Consider the following 14,184-nt stretch of genomic DNA (forward strand, 5'->3'; position numbering starts at 1 on the left):
AGCAACGCAGATGTTTCAAAAGGGCAATCAGGAACAGGCACAGGACGAAACCACACAGGTAGGAAATATGTGTCTCACAATCAGGGATTATACAAAAAAAAAAAATTAAAAAAACTCTCTGGGATGAGTACATGGAAATAGCAGTCCAGAGTAAATGCTGAGTATGCATACTAGGAGAGACAAAACTTCACAGTGAAGAAAGGTTCTGAACCTGTGAACCTCTCTGTCTCTGTCTCCCTCTCTCTCTGTCTCTCTCTCTCTCTGTCTCTCTCTCTCTCTCTCTCTTTCTCTCTCTGTCTCTCTCTCTCTGTCTTTCTCTCTCTGTCTCTCTCTCTCTCTCTGTCTCTCTCTCTGTCTCTCTGTCTTTCTCTCTCTGTCTCTGTCTCTCTCTCTCTCTCTCTGTCTCTCTGTCTCTGTCTGTCTCTCTCTCTCTCTCTCTGTCTTTCTCTCTCTCTCTCTCTCTCTCTCTGTCTCTCTCTCTCTCTGTCTGTCTCTGTCTCTCTCTGTCTCTCTCTCTGTCTTTCTCTCTAAATTTCTCTCTCTGTCTCTCTCTCCCTCTCTCTCTCTCTCTCTCTCTCTCTCTCTCTCTATCTATCTATTTATATTGAGCTCCTTTTTTTCTCTCTCTTTCTCTGTTTTACTGCCTAAAATGATGTTTTACTGCACACATGTTTTGCATATAGCTGGGTGGGGAGATTAGTTTCACTTCTCCATTTGTAATCTGAACATTGTTACTTTATGTACACCATGTGCAGATGAATTAAGTGAATTTCTCAATTAAGTAAATTTTGATCATGACTAAAAATAATATTTAACAAATCAATGAATGAATGAACGAACAGTTTCTGTCCAAAGCTTCTGTGCATTTTAGTGTGAGTTTGGAGGATATTTCTATTATTACATTATTTCACTGACATCACTGTCTCACACGCTCCACCTGCAGATCAACTGCTTATAGGTCAGCAAAAGCCTCCACTTCTACATCTTTGGGAGTTCAATTTAATTGTAAATGCTTTAATAATCTTGTGTCCTCAGTGTGGAGGTGTAGGTGTGGTCAGTACAGTTCAGAAGCAGCCCTTCACTGTCTGTTCTGTAATGGTGATTTATACCACTTGCACTCCAGTTGGCTGGTAGATGTGGGGCCTCTTTAGGAGAAAAGACTTCCTGTCTGTTGGTGGCCTGGTTCACCTGAGATTTAAAGTTATTATTAATAAACAATGCACTGTTGATAACAATAAGATATATACCTGCATAGTTAACATCAGTTTAAAACTTTTATTATAAAATTGTTTTACACAACCCTAAAGAAAATGCAACTATTTTGTTCATCTTAAATAATATGAATGTAATAGTAAATTACTCTTTTTGTAACTACATTCCTTTCTTCTAAGCATAACAACATTTTTTATAACCGTTTTGTTTGTGTAATTGATACATTTTGTGGAATTGCAGTGAAATTCCCAGGGTGGTGTATTCAACTTCACTTCAGCAGTAATGATGGATTTTCACCTTGTCTGTCCCATCATCACCTGACATGATCCAGATATTCCATTAGCAGGACTTTAAAATAACTCTTTTATTCGGAAAAGAAGGAAGAATTAACTTCACAGACAAGTTGCTGTGTGGACAGTTTAACACACTGTTTCCTCAGCAGCTTTTCCAGGATCTCCAGGCTAAAAACAGCAGTAAAATGATTAAAAGAATCATGAGTAACTCAGACCAGTTCACTAGGTAGTGATCACCTGTCCATATACACCACAGTGATGTTCATATATTACTGCCATTGTCCAGAACCTGAGTGTAGAAGCAGGACGTTATCAGGGGTTGGTTTAAAGGAAAGACATTAACCTGCTACATATGTAGTGATGTAAGAATCTATTACACAATGATGACAATTTAAAAGAACAAGCAGTTCAGTACTGTAGTGTTTTGGAGTTGTTGAGCTGAGTTGAGTGCAGCTATAGTAGCTCTGCAGCTGATCTCAGATCAGTTTGTGTTTGAGTTAGAACAGTTCCTCTACAGCTGAGGGAGGTTTTTGTATGGTGCTCTAACACTGTGTGAATGGTGAGTAGTAACCCTGCTGACAGTAGTAATCTCCTGCATCTTCAGCCTGGACTCCAGTGATTTTTAGAGTAAATTCTGTACCAGATCCACTACCACTGAAACGATTTGGAATCCCAGACTGACGGGTAGATGCATCATATATCAGGAGTTTAGGAGCTTCTCCAGGTTTGTGGAGATACCAGTGGAGGTAACTACCAACACTCCCACCGGCCCTGCAGCTGATAGCAACAGTTTGTCCTGGTTGAAAAGACTGAGATCCTGGAGATTGAGTCAGGATTACATACCCAAAGGATTCTAAAAAATAATTACATACAAAATAACAATTAAAATCAAATCAATAATTGAAATCAAAATAAAATCCAAATAAAAAAAATTGCAACTCTGAAAAAAAGGACAAAAATCAGTACAAATAAACATGACCATCCAAAACCAAGTACAAATGAACACTAAACCTTTTTCATTTTGTCTCACCCTGAGTGAGGAGTCCCAGGGTCCCCAGCAGTAGAATGAGTGACATCACCATTGTGCTGTGTGTCAGTGTGTGTTAAAGGACTGAACACTCTCTGATCACCACTACAGCTCTTAAAGTGTGTGGAGCAGTGAGGCAGCTCACATATGCAAACAACACATCTGTCTTTTTTACCACAGAGAACTAGTGTGAGTGTTTATCAGATGAATGATAAAATCTCTCCTCTTAGAGCTCTCAGTCATCCCCTCTTATGTGCTGCAGTCACTTTCACATTGATTTTTCTACACTTAATGAGTCATGACATGAGCTCATGTTGGTGTTGATGACACCTGGAAATCATGTACCTGTCAGATCTGATGCAGTGGAATTAAGAGAGAGTCACGATTCCTCACATTCACATTCATTATTGGGAAACCACAGTAACATGTGAGATGAGGAGTGACACATGTCATGAAGAGAAGTGACTTTATTAATGGCAGTCAAGGGACTGTTTGTGTCATTAAAGAGCCAGTAGTTAAATAAGGAAAACATCAGGTAGCTCCATGCTAATCAACAGGGACCAAGGACCACAAGTCATTTTCTGGGAAGAGGAGTGTTGATGTTTTGATTTGTGGCCAGACTGTGTAGGAGCTTCTCCAGGTTTTTGCAGGTACCAGTGTAGATAATGTCCATAGCTGCTGTAATAATACACTGCAGGGTTGGTTCTACAGTTGATGGTGACTGTGTCTCCTGGAAGAGCAGATTTCACTGAATCCTGAGTCACTGTTACCTGCTCTCTGGATCCTGGACAAAAAAAAGAACAAATACAAAAAAGTAAAAACTTACTTGTATATACTTTAGTTTAGCTTACTAAATCTGTGAAAAGTGCATTTTAAATAAGAATAGTAGACCTGTGTCACAGTGATAGTTTACCACAGAGGTAAAGCAGTGAGTTACCTTGAGTCCAGAAGACCAGTGTGCAGATGAAGATGGGGATCAAAGTCATGGTTGCTGTGGGTGAAGTTGCTGGGGCAGGCAGCTCTCAGTCATGAAGTGTTAAACTCACAGGACTATAAACACTCCCAGAGCACTAAAGCAGGTGCAGCACATGCAAAATGACCTCTCTGTATTAATACACATTTACCAAATACTCTCTATAGCCTCTCTGTATTAATACACATTTACCAAATACTCTCTATAGCCTCTCTGTATTAATACACATTTACCAAATACTCTCTGTGACCTCTCTGTATTAATACACGTTTACCAAATACTCTCTATAGCCTCTCTGTATTAATACACATCTACCAAATACTCTCTGTGGCCTCTCTGTATTAATACACATTTACCAAATGCTCTCTGCGGTCTCTCTGTATTAATACACATCTACCAAATACTCTCTGTGGCCTCTCTGTATTAATACAACTCTACCAAATACTCTCTGTGGCCTCTCTGCATTAATACACATCTAGCAAATACTCTCTGTGGCCTCTCTGCATTAATACACATCTAGCAAATACTCTCTGTGGCCTCTCTGCATTAATACACATCTAGCAAATACTCTCTGTGGCTTCTCTGTATTTGTTTTTTATGATTCATTACACGCTATAATTAAAAATATAATTAGTGAAATCTGACACTTAGATAGCAAAACCTCAGTCCAGAATTGCACAACTATAAGCACATTCTCAGCCTTATACGTTAATCAAATCACCACACACACACACACACACACACAGACACACACACACACACACACACACACACACACACACACACACACACACACACACACACCCCTTCTATTCAACACACTTCTCTACATTAGACATAGAAATCTAACATGACATCACTTCTTTGCCTTTCAAAACCTCCCACCTGTGAACTGATCAAACACAGCTGTCAAATGTACTTGGGATGATTAACTGGGATGATCACGTGAGTGATTAATTGTGATATCACCAATCAGGTGTAAGCACTATAAAATGCAACTGGTGAGTTTATCTGTCTTTAAGTAAAATACCTGCAGCATAAATATATGGAAGTATGTAATGTATTCATGTGATGTGTTCACCTCAGTATTGTTTGCTGCACACAACCTTTTTACATGTACGTTTCTATCAGGTCAGCGCAATGTTATCTGGACTTAGCCTAACAAACGTAAGAAGATGGAGAAACATCGCTGAGATGAAAAAGATATTTTGAATGTCCAGGGCCAATGTGGTGGTAACATCACAATGTAGCTGTGATCACACAGAATGGAGTCCTCCATTGTCACAGCAACTTGGGTCCTTACAACATCACACTGTAAACACTCACATTAGACAGACTACACACCATCATCACAGTCCACACATATTAGACAGACTACACACCATCATCACAGTCGACACACTCACATTAGACAGACTACACACCATCATCACAGTCGACACACTCACATTAGACAGACTACACACCATGATCACAGTCGACACACTCACATTAGACAGACTACACACCATCATCACAGTCCACACATATTAGACAGACTACACACCATCATCACAGTCGACACACTCACATTAGACAGACTACACACCATCATCACAGTCGACACACTCACATTAGACAGACTACGCACCATCCTCACAGTCCACACACTCACATTAGACAGACTACGCACCATCATCACAGTCCACACACTCACATTAGACAGACTACGCACCATCCTCACAGTCCACACACTCACATTAGACAGACTACACACCATCCTCACAGTCCACACACTCACATTAGACAGACTACGCACCATCCTCACAGTCCACACACTCACATTAGACAGACTACGCACCATCATCACAGTCGACACACTCAAATTAGACAGACTACACACCATCATCACAGTCCACACACTCACATTAGACAGACTACGCACCATCCTCACAGTCCACACACTCACATTAGACAGACTACGCACCATCATCACAGTCGACACACTCAAATTAGACAGACTACACACCACCATCACAGCAGGAGACCAAGTGGATGCATTAAGGCATTTAGCAGACGCTCTTACCCAGAGCGACTTACAAAAGTGCTGTCATTTACTCATAGCATACATTCTAGCCAGATCATTTACTCATAAAATACATGATAGTAGATCTGCATTCTAAAATAATGTAAATAATGAGTAAATAACGTAGATCCACTCCTTCTGCTGTGTTAATAATGCAGATCTACTCCTTCTGCTGAATTAACTATGTTGATCTACTCCTTCTGCTGCATTAATAATGTCAACATTTTGGAGGAACTAAAAAAAAAAAAAAAAAAAAATGTTCTCACCTGACTTATTGTGTCCAAAGTCCTTAATAACTAAATAGAGTGTGCTGTTTAGCCATATTCCATACTCCTCTAGGTTTGTAGTGGCTGTTTGCTGGTCTCTCTCTGGAAGCTTCTTCAGCCAGTCCTGTTTTGGAGTCCCGATTCTGTCCCTGCTGCTGTAGGAGTCGATCTGTCTGCCATCCAGTACAGTCACTTCAGTTAAGTCAGTGATGTTATCTATGGAGTTTCCGGACCGGATCATGTATTTGTAATACACAGAGTGTTTACAACAGAGCTTACAACAATTTACAACAGAGGTATGACGCGATACATTTAATACCCACACTAGGGTCATACATTTTGACAAGTTTCAGCATACAGGGCCTTTTAACTGACATGAAAGATGACCAACTACAAAGCGTGGACAGGACGTCCGAGCCTACTTCCTAGCAGAACCAATGAACATTATATAACACATTACACAAGTGCAGGTAAAAATGGACAATAACATCTGATCTTTCTTTACTTTTTGGAGTGACAAAGGGTATCGTTTTTGACACAGTCTGTTTTTTCAGTCTTTTGATACAGTTTGTAGACCGCTCGAAAGTCTGGAAGTATCTCGGTCGGATTTTACGAGAGGTCATTTTTAGCTGACAATTATACAAATATAGCAAAACCTCTAAAAGTAAAATTTGATTTAAGATTTCACAGATCAGCATTTGTTCTCGGAATGAGCCCCTAGTGAGAACATTTTACAAGCAGGCTCCAACTAGGCTACCTTCAACAGGCCTATAATTTTTTTCAGTTGTTTCAGTCCTACTTATTACGATAATCAAAAACAATCAAGAACAATCAAAACTAAAACTTACGTTCAGTGAGTGCTAGAACTGGCCGTGTAATTCCGAACAACAAAAAATCAGTTTTATCTTCATTGTGAACATATATCATCCCTACGCAGAGCAAACTCTTCGATGATACATCCCTGGAGAAGTTTCCTCTACAGAGTCAAATCTCTGTACACTGGAGACCCAGTGGCTGGAGGTTCTTGCCCACCACAGAATGTCTTTATGTGGAATCGTTGCTAAAGGAAGCAGTGGCTAAGATTTTATTGCACATCCGTTTAGGCATTTCAGTGTATTTTTAAAAGTTGTTTCTGTTATTTTAAGAAGTAGAAAACAGGAGTAAAGATGTCATTACTCACTGTGTGAGCTCTGTCATTTTTAACAGTTTTATTTCTTTATTTTCATGCGTGTTCTCCTATTGTATTGAGGTATTATTTCTATTTTAATCTACTATATGTTCCAAGGAGCATATTGTGAAATACTAAACTACTTATTAAACTACTTATTATCGCTTATTAAATATAGGCTACAATGTGTTAAATGTTTGCATATGAATACAATGTAAAACATGAGCACAATAATAGCCAAAACAAAACCTAAAGAAAGCAGTTGTATTCTTGTATCATATTTCATTTTTTCAGCACACTTATTCACTCCAGCCCATTAATTTAAATAGATCTCACTATAATATATATGGACTCAAAAAGTTTAAATAAAATGCTTATAATTCTTGGTTCATTGCAGTAACATTTACATGATTTGTAAAGGCTAGATGTAATTTAAATGGGTTTATCTGATTATGTTAATTCTGTCATAAGTTTGATGTTTGTATTGGCATGTATTGGCATGTCCACCTACATTGTACCTGCAATCTTTGACCTTTTTATCAGAAACACCTACCACACAAGATACCAGGAATGTCTTAACTGGAAAATGCTACACTAATATAAATAATAATTAGCATATTTGGAGAGAAGTTTATATTAATACTTCAAAACATGTAAGAACAACCCTGCTCCTGTGACACGCCCAGACCTGCTGTAAGGGTTGGCACCAGGCCGAGACTCCTTCCGGCCCCCACAGGGAGGCTTCGAGTCAACCAAACCACTAATCAGGCTTAACACCCAACAGCTGGGCTAGACCTTATATAAGCCCAGTGAACCAGTCACTCAGTGCTGGGTATTTGACAAAGTTCTGAGCAAAGCTCCTAGCTGGTAACTTAAGTTACTTCTGTGCTGCGAGGGTGTCTGTGTTTTCACAGGTCCCCTCCTCTCTCCAGTTTTCCCTCTTGAGTCTCTCTCTCTCCGGAGGCTTCCCTTAGCCATTCAAGTTCCTCCCCATTTTCTGGTTTTGTTTGGGAAGTTTTAGTTTGAGTTTTCCCCAGTGCATCGGGGCTGCTGTCCTTTGTTCTCCCTTTTTCCCCACGCTCTGCGTGCTGTTTAGTTTTTCCTTTTGTTTTACCTGACCCAAGCTCTAACTGTTCGGTACACAGGCCCACCATTGTTAGGGTGTGGTTGCTCACCCAGTAGGATGTTGGTATCACCAAGCTGACTTGGATTTGAGACCACCTTACACCTGCATATTTTAATTTCCACAAATCAGTTAGAACAGGTGAGATAGAACTGGGGAAAAGGCTTAAATGTGCAGGGCATTGTGTGTTCTGGCCCATGGTGTGTTACAGGACCAGAACTGGAAATCAGTGGCTTAGGAAAAGACTTGGAAAAGCTTGCTGGATTTCGTGAGTAAAATGTTTTGTCCATAGTCATCTCAGATAAATTGTTGAATGTTTAATGGTCACATAAAGTCAGTAGTTTTTCCAAGTAACAGAAATACCCTAGCTCTACTTAATATAAAGTAAACTTAATAATATTGAATATTTACATACTGTGAAGTATATATTCATTAGGAGAAAACATACACAAATTAAGTGCGCAATGTAAAGATTTTCAGCCTAAAAAATCTTTATGTGGTGGCTAGTAATTTAACTGGTTTTATTAAACTAAAATAACTATTTTGATTGAAACAAAGTAAGGTGATCGTTCAGAAGAATAAAGACAGTATTTAACAAATCTAAATCACACAAACACTTTAAGTCAACTTCTTTCTTATTCGATGTTAGGGCAGTGGTAGCTCAGTGATTAAGGTACTTGACTCACCCAATCCACTGATCTCCAATCAGCCCAGAACCAGATGAAGAGCCAGCTGTGCTGAGGGAGGAACTGCTGTTGTCTCACACATTGCTCATCTTCTTCTCAAAGACAGAGAGCCAGTGATCTCTAAATGTGGGCAGTGCTAGCTCAGTGATTAAGGTATTGGGCTTGTAATTGGAAGGATGCCAGTTCAAGCCCCACCACTGCCAGGTTGCCACTGTTGGGCCCCTGTGGAAGGCCCTTAACCCTCATTTGCTTGAGTTGTGCTCACTCATAATTGTAAGTTGCCTTGGATAAAAGTGTCAGCTAAATGTTTCAATGTAGGCTACATCTTCACATATGGCTCTCAGTGTTCTTCCTACACAGCTTTGCAGGATGTGACCACTCTTTTATATTTAAGTATTTTTTTCACTTCCACTAAATTTCAAGTGGACCCAATGTATTCAAATAGTTACCCTCAATATTTCCCATAATAATATTGATACATTGACCACACCAACAAAATGTCTACTCAAAATCGCATGGAAACAACAAATCCTTAAGTAAAAAAAAAAAATGTATTATGTTGATTAATATTAGTTCTTCAATTGTTTATCAGCAGAGGACAGTTTGAAACCAAAGCTCAGACAGTGTGTGGTAAGGGGCACTGAAGCCCAGTGTCTTTGCCTCAGACCCTATGGGCAGAAGGGCACTGTGTACCAGTGAGCAAGGTGATGACCTGGAGCTTCTGCTCATCAAGACCAGCACCATATACTCTCTGTATTAAAACAGAAATGGCTGCTTGGCCTCTCAGTCATCTCCCTGCAAGGCCGCACTGAGGGCTTTCTGGTGGTCCTCCTCAGTCATAGACAAAAATCTCAGCTCCATCACATGCCCATGGAACAGTGAACAATTTCTGTCTATTCTGTCTATTCATGCAATGGATGGATCCCTTGCAATTGCGGGATCCTTGTGTTTTTTTTGTTACGTCCTCTGTTTCAGGTGGTGTCTCATCGTCCACGTCTCCATCCATGTGCCGCGGCAGGTGCTGACGGTCCTCTGTGATCGCAGTGCCCTTTGTCCTGATTGGTTGTCCCACCTCACACCACTATATACGTCCCATCTGAGCGAGAAGACGGAGGAACGGAACTGGCTCTTACTTTGCACTACTGCTACTTCGTTGAATTGACTGAATTGTGCCTTTGTGAATATGTTTTTGTGGCTGTGAGTATGCGAGAGTTTGTTTGGTTCTGTTACGTCTGTAATGCTTGAGAGTGTGTGTTTCATTTTATAACTCGTGTTTCTGGACCAGACCTCCAGTATTCTGACCTTGGCTGTGTAACCCTGTTCATGATTGTCATTTATGCCCTGTATGGAAATTGGTTGCTGATGTAAATTGTGTATAAAGTGTGTTATACTTATTTAATTATTCTGTCATTATATGTTTGGTCATAGTTTGGGAAGTAAGGAGATGATGCAGTTTATTTTGAGCTTTCTTTTCTGTTTTGGTTCTGGGAGTTAGGGCAGGTTATTGTTGTTCATTTAGATCTGTTATTTTCTTTGTTATATCCTTTTCCCCATCTTGCCTTTCCATGTTATGGTCTGGATTCTAGATCGGGCTGTAACAGAATTGGGGGATCGTCCTTTGCTTATTTTGGGTGGTTATGTGTACTTGGCTGCTGGTTTTGGCTTTTCTTTTGTGTGTGGGAGTGTTGGTCTGGTTTGCTGTGGTTGGTTGCTGGTTTCTGCAGGTTTTGCTGGTTGTCATTTATCATGGCTTCTGGGTTTGATTTGGAACAGTTTATGTTCTTTCCCACACTGGAACAGTTCGATGCAACGTCGGATGATTTGTTGTTGATAGCAGATTTCTTCGATGTGGTGGTGCCTCATATTGGGCCAGGCGAATAAACAAGGCCACACTGTATGATGAGCTTGTGCGACAGCAGATTCTACCAGAGGCTGACGGTATGCCAGGCATTGTTCTTACGGTCCCAGCAGAGGCTGAGACTGAACTCAAAGGTTCATTGTGCATAGATGCCATTACTCCCTCTCTGCCTCATATGAATCCAATGCTGGCTCTACATATGAAAGAGCTGGAACTGGAACTGAGCAGACAAAAGGATCACGCTCTTGAACTCAAAACGCATCGAGACTTCAGAGTGAGGGAGCTAAAACTAGAGCTGAGACAAGCCCGTTCTGTTCATGCTCCTCCTGTTGACTCTCATCTGGTGCCCACTCCTTACAAGGTGTATACCCTTACCCCTGTCCCTACTCCTCAAAGAGCTACACAGTCTGTCACACCCCCAATTGCACTTTCAACTCCATTGCCTTGTACTGGCTTTGATGTCAGTAAAAACCTGGCATTGGTGCCCTATTTTCGTGAGAATGAGGTCGACACGTATTTCCCTGTGTCTGAACATATTGTGACCACACTACAGTGACCAAAGCATGTTTTGCCGTTAATGTTGCACTGTATGCTTGTGGGAAGAGCTCAGGAGGTGTTCTCCTCTTTCATCAGAGCAAAGTTTAGATTATGACACTATTATGACCACACAGTGGTGCCCTGCATGCATTGTAACTCACTCTGGAACTGTTTAAAGAACTTGTTCTTTTAGAAGAATTTAAAAACTGTGTCCCAGAAAAGATTGTTATACATCTCAGAACCAGAAAAAGGCTCAATCTTCACCCAAAGCCATGGGGGTGGTTCATGTTCCATCATCTCAGTTGCTTTATGATTCCTCATCTGTATTAGATCTGGTGAACACTTCATTTAAATCTTTTATATTAGATGGGACAGTGTCAGTGTTGCTCTCGGATGTGAACCAATACCCTGTTCGCATTCTGAGGGATACTGGTGCAAAGGAGACAAAGTGTTTTTTGCCAGGTTCTGCCCTTCACACCAAATTCACTGGTCCATATATGGTTAAATCATGATTAAGTGATATGGATTATGTGATAGATACAGACACCTGATCATAAGAAAAAGTGTCTGTCACATACACACGGTCAAAAGTTATGTCTCACACAATCAATCAATCAATCAATCAAAAATTATTTATATAACGCTTTTTACAGCAGGAGTTGTCACAAAGCAGCTTTACAAATGTTCAAGTCCAAGCCCCCAGTGAGCAAGCCAAGGGCAACAGTGGCAAGGAAAAACTCCCTAGAGCATGAGGAAGAAACCTTGAGAAGAACCAAGACTCAAAGGAGGGGCCTGCAAAAGAACATCCATTAAAAATAGTCTTGCTTCTCCTAGCTCTAGCCCTTGATGTTCACTTTCTTTGTTGGTACCTAAACCCAATGGCACCTTTCGCTTTTGTACCAATTATAGAAAAATTTATTCATTCACGAAGTTCGATTCCATTCCCTTTCCAGGATAGAGGACTGTGTGGATCATGTGGGTAACACTCAATACGTCTAATGAACATTGCATTAGCTGGCATCAAAGGGTGTGATGCCTATTTAGACAATGTTATCGTGGATTCTAATACATAGGAAAACCATATACACACCTTCCATGAAGTATTTCTCCGGTGCCAAGAATCCACCTTAACCCTAAATCTGGCTAATATGTGAATCCAGTCAGGTATTACAAACTTCTGCGTAAATCTACAGCTTTTGTTTGGTCTCCGAACTGTCAACAATAAGTTGTAGTACATGCAAACACACACACACAAACACATATTTAAATGGGAATTTGGCTATATTCCACTGAACATGTAATTAATTAATTTAGTGACCTAATGAATTGACCTTTGTCACGACTTTTAATAAGAAATTACTCGAGACACCCCCATAAAGATGACAACAACAATAAACCTTAAAAGCTAAGTTTAGCTATGTTTGTAGGATTTTCAAATGTGCAAATGTGTTACAAATGCCAGGAATCATGCTAAACCCCGCACTGCCACATCTACCTCTTTTCACACACACTTCCAATCTGGTTCACCAGAATACTAGCACACACCTGATCATTGTTTCCCTCATCACTGCTCCCTTACTTAAGCTCCCCTCCTTCACACTCACGTCGTGAAGTATTGCCAACCTTATGTTACGTACCAAGTGCTTCAGTTATGGTTTTGTCTTTCTGGTTTTCGACTCCCGTCTGTATTTCAGACTTTGTCTCCTGCCTGACCCCTACACAGCCCCCAAGACTTTTCCCCGTGTTATCGACACTGTGTATCACAGGCTGATTTTCAATTAACAAAATAAATATGTAGTTGCCATTGCTCACTCAAAACTAAACACAGAGAAGCTTACCTCTGTTTTAGTTACATGATCAGTCTTTTGTAATGAGGTATTTATTGTTTCTACTTGTTGGTTTCAATGTTGTGCAATGTGACCTGTGCTATTTCTGTGCAATACATTGTAGAACAAATAGTAAACACAGAAGAATATATCAGGAAAACACTATATAATTGGTCACATTTGGGTAAGAGTCTGATGTGTTTTGTAAATCTGGGTCTTCATTCAGTTCTCTGCACATTTGGGGATCACTGGCTCTCTGCATCTGAGAAAAAGATGAGCAATGTGTGAGACAACTGCAGTTCCTCCCTCAGCACAGCTGGCTCTTCATCTGCCTCTAGGCTGATTGGAGATCAGTGGATTGGGTGAGTTCGGGAGTGTCTCTCTGATGAGCTTCACCTGGGTCTCATTAGCTCTGTTCTTGGAGCTGTCCAGGGTTCTGAAGCACCTTGAGTTCCATGTTGCTGAAACAGATGTTATGACCCAGTCTAGGTAGGATCAGTGACAGAAATTATTAAATGATGAATTGGAATTAAATGGCAACAAACACACAATAAACAAAAATGGACTGACCACACTTACATTTCGTATGTTACGCATCAAAGCTGGACATGCAGCTATCAAGTGCCCTTCTTTATGACAGTAAAAACACTCCTGTTTCCCAGGGACTTCACTGGTTTTATGTGGGGTAACTGGACTGTCTTTGCAACCAGATATACTGATCCTGGATCAGCTCGAGTACATGGACAACAGTCTGAAGTCTCACGGCATTGTCTCTGTTTTTGCATATTTTTTTTAATTCATTTTAAAGCTTCTTAATTATTCTTACATTTACTTATATTTGAAGAAAAATTGAGTATTTTCAATGTATGACACTTTTCCTGATCAAGTTCTTAATACAATGACTCCGCAATCTGGACGTTCAGATCAGTGTAGTGTTTTGTCAAGAACCAGTGGAGGGCAGCCTCACATTGTTCAATGCTTCTTAATGTTTGTTTGTTTACAGTGTCACTCACTGTGAATGTTGTTTTTGTTGATTCTTTGTCTGGTTTCATATTTGTTTGTGCTGAAGATGCTGCGAAACAAAAACAAGGCAGTAAATAAATAAACATTTTATTGGATCATTATTTGGTTATTTAGCAGAAATTCACAG

General features: G+C 40.2%; 1 long non-coding RNA gene across 1 annotated transcript; it reads right to left on the reverse strand.

Moving 5' to 3' along the window:
* Nucleotides 1–4,587: 4,587 nt before the first annotated feature.
* On the reverse strand, nt 4,588–6,856 carry LOC145657628 (uncharacterized). The gene is made up of 3 exons (XR_014123502.1): nt 6,685–6,856; nt 5,837–6,052; nt 4,588–4,663 (listed from the first exon to the last, which is right to left on the reverse strand). It is a non-coding gene; the product is annotated as an uncharacterized LOC145657628 (long non-coding RNA).
* Nucleotides 6,857–14,184: the final 7,328 nt, after the last annotated feature.

This window comes from Electrophorus electricus, chromosome 4 (genome assembly GCF_041902795.1).
Source record: "Electrophorus electricus isolate QZ-2024a chromosome 4, ASM4190279v1, whole genome shotgun sequence".
NCBI classification, from domain to species: Eukaryota; Metazoa; Chordata; class Actinopteri; order Gymnotiformes; family Gymnotidae; genus Electrophorus; species Electrophorus electricus.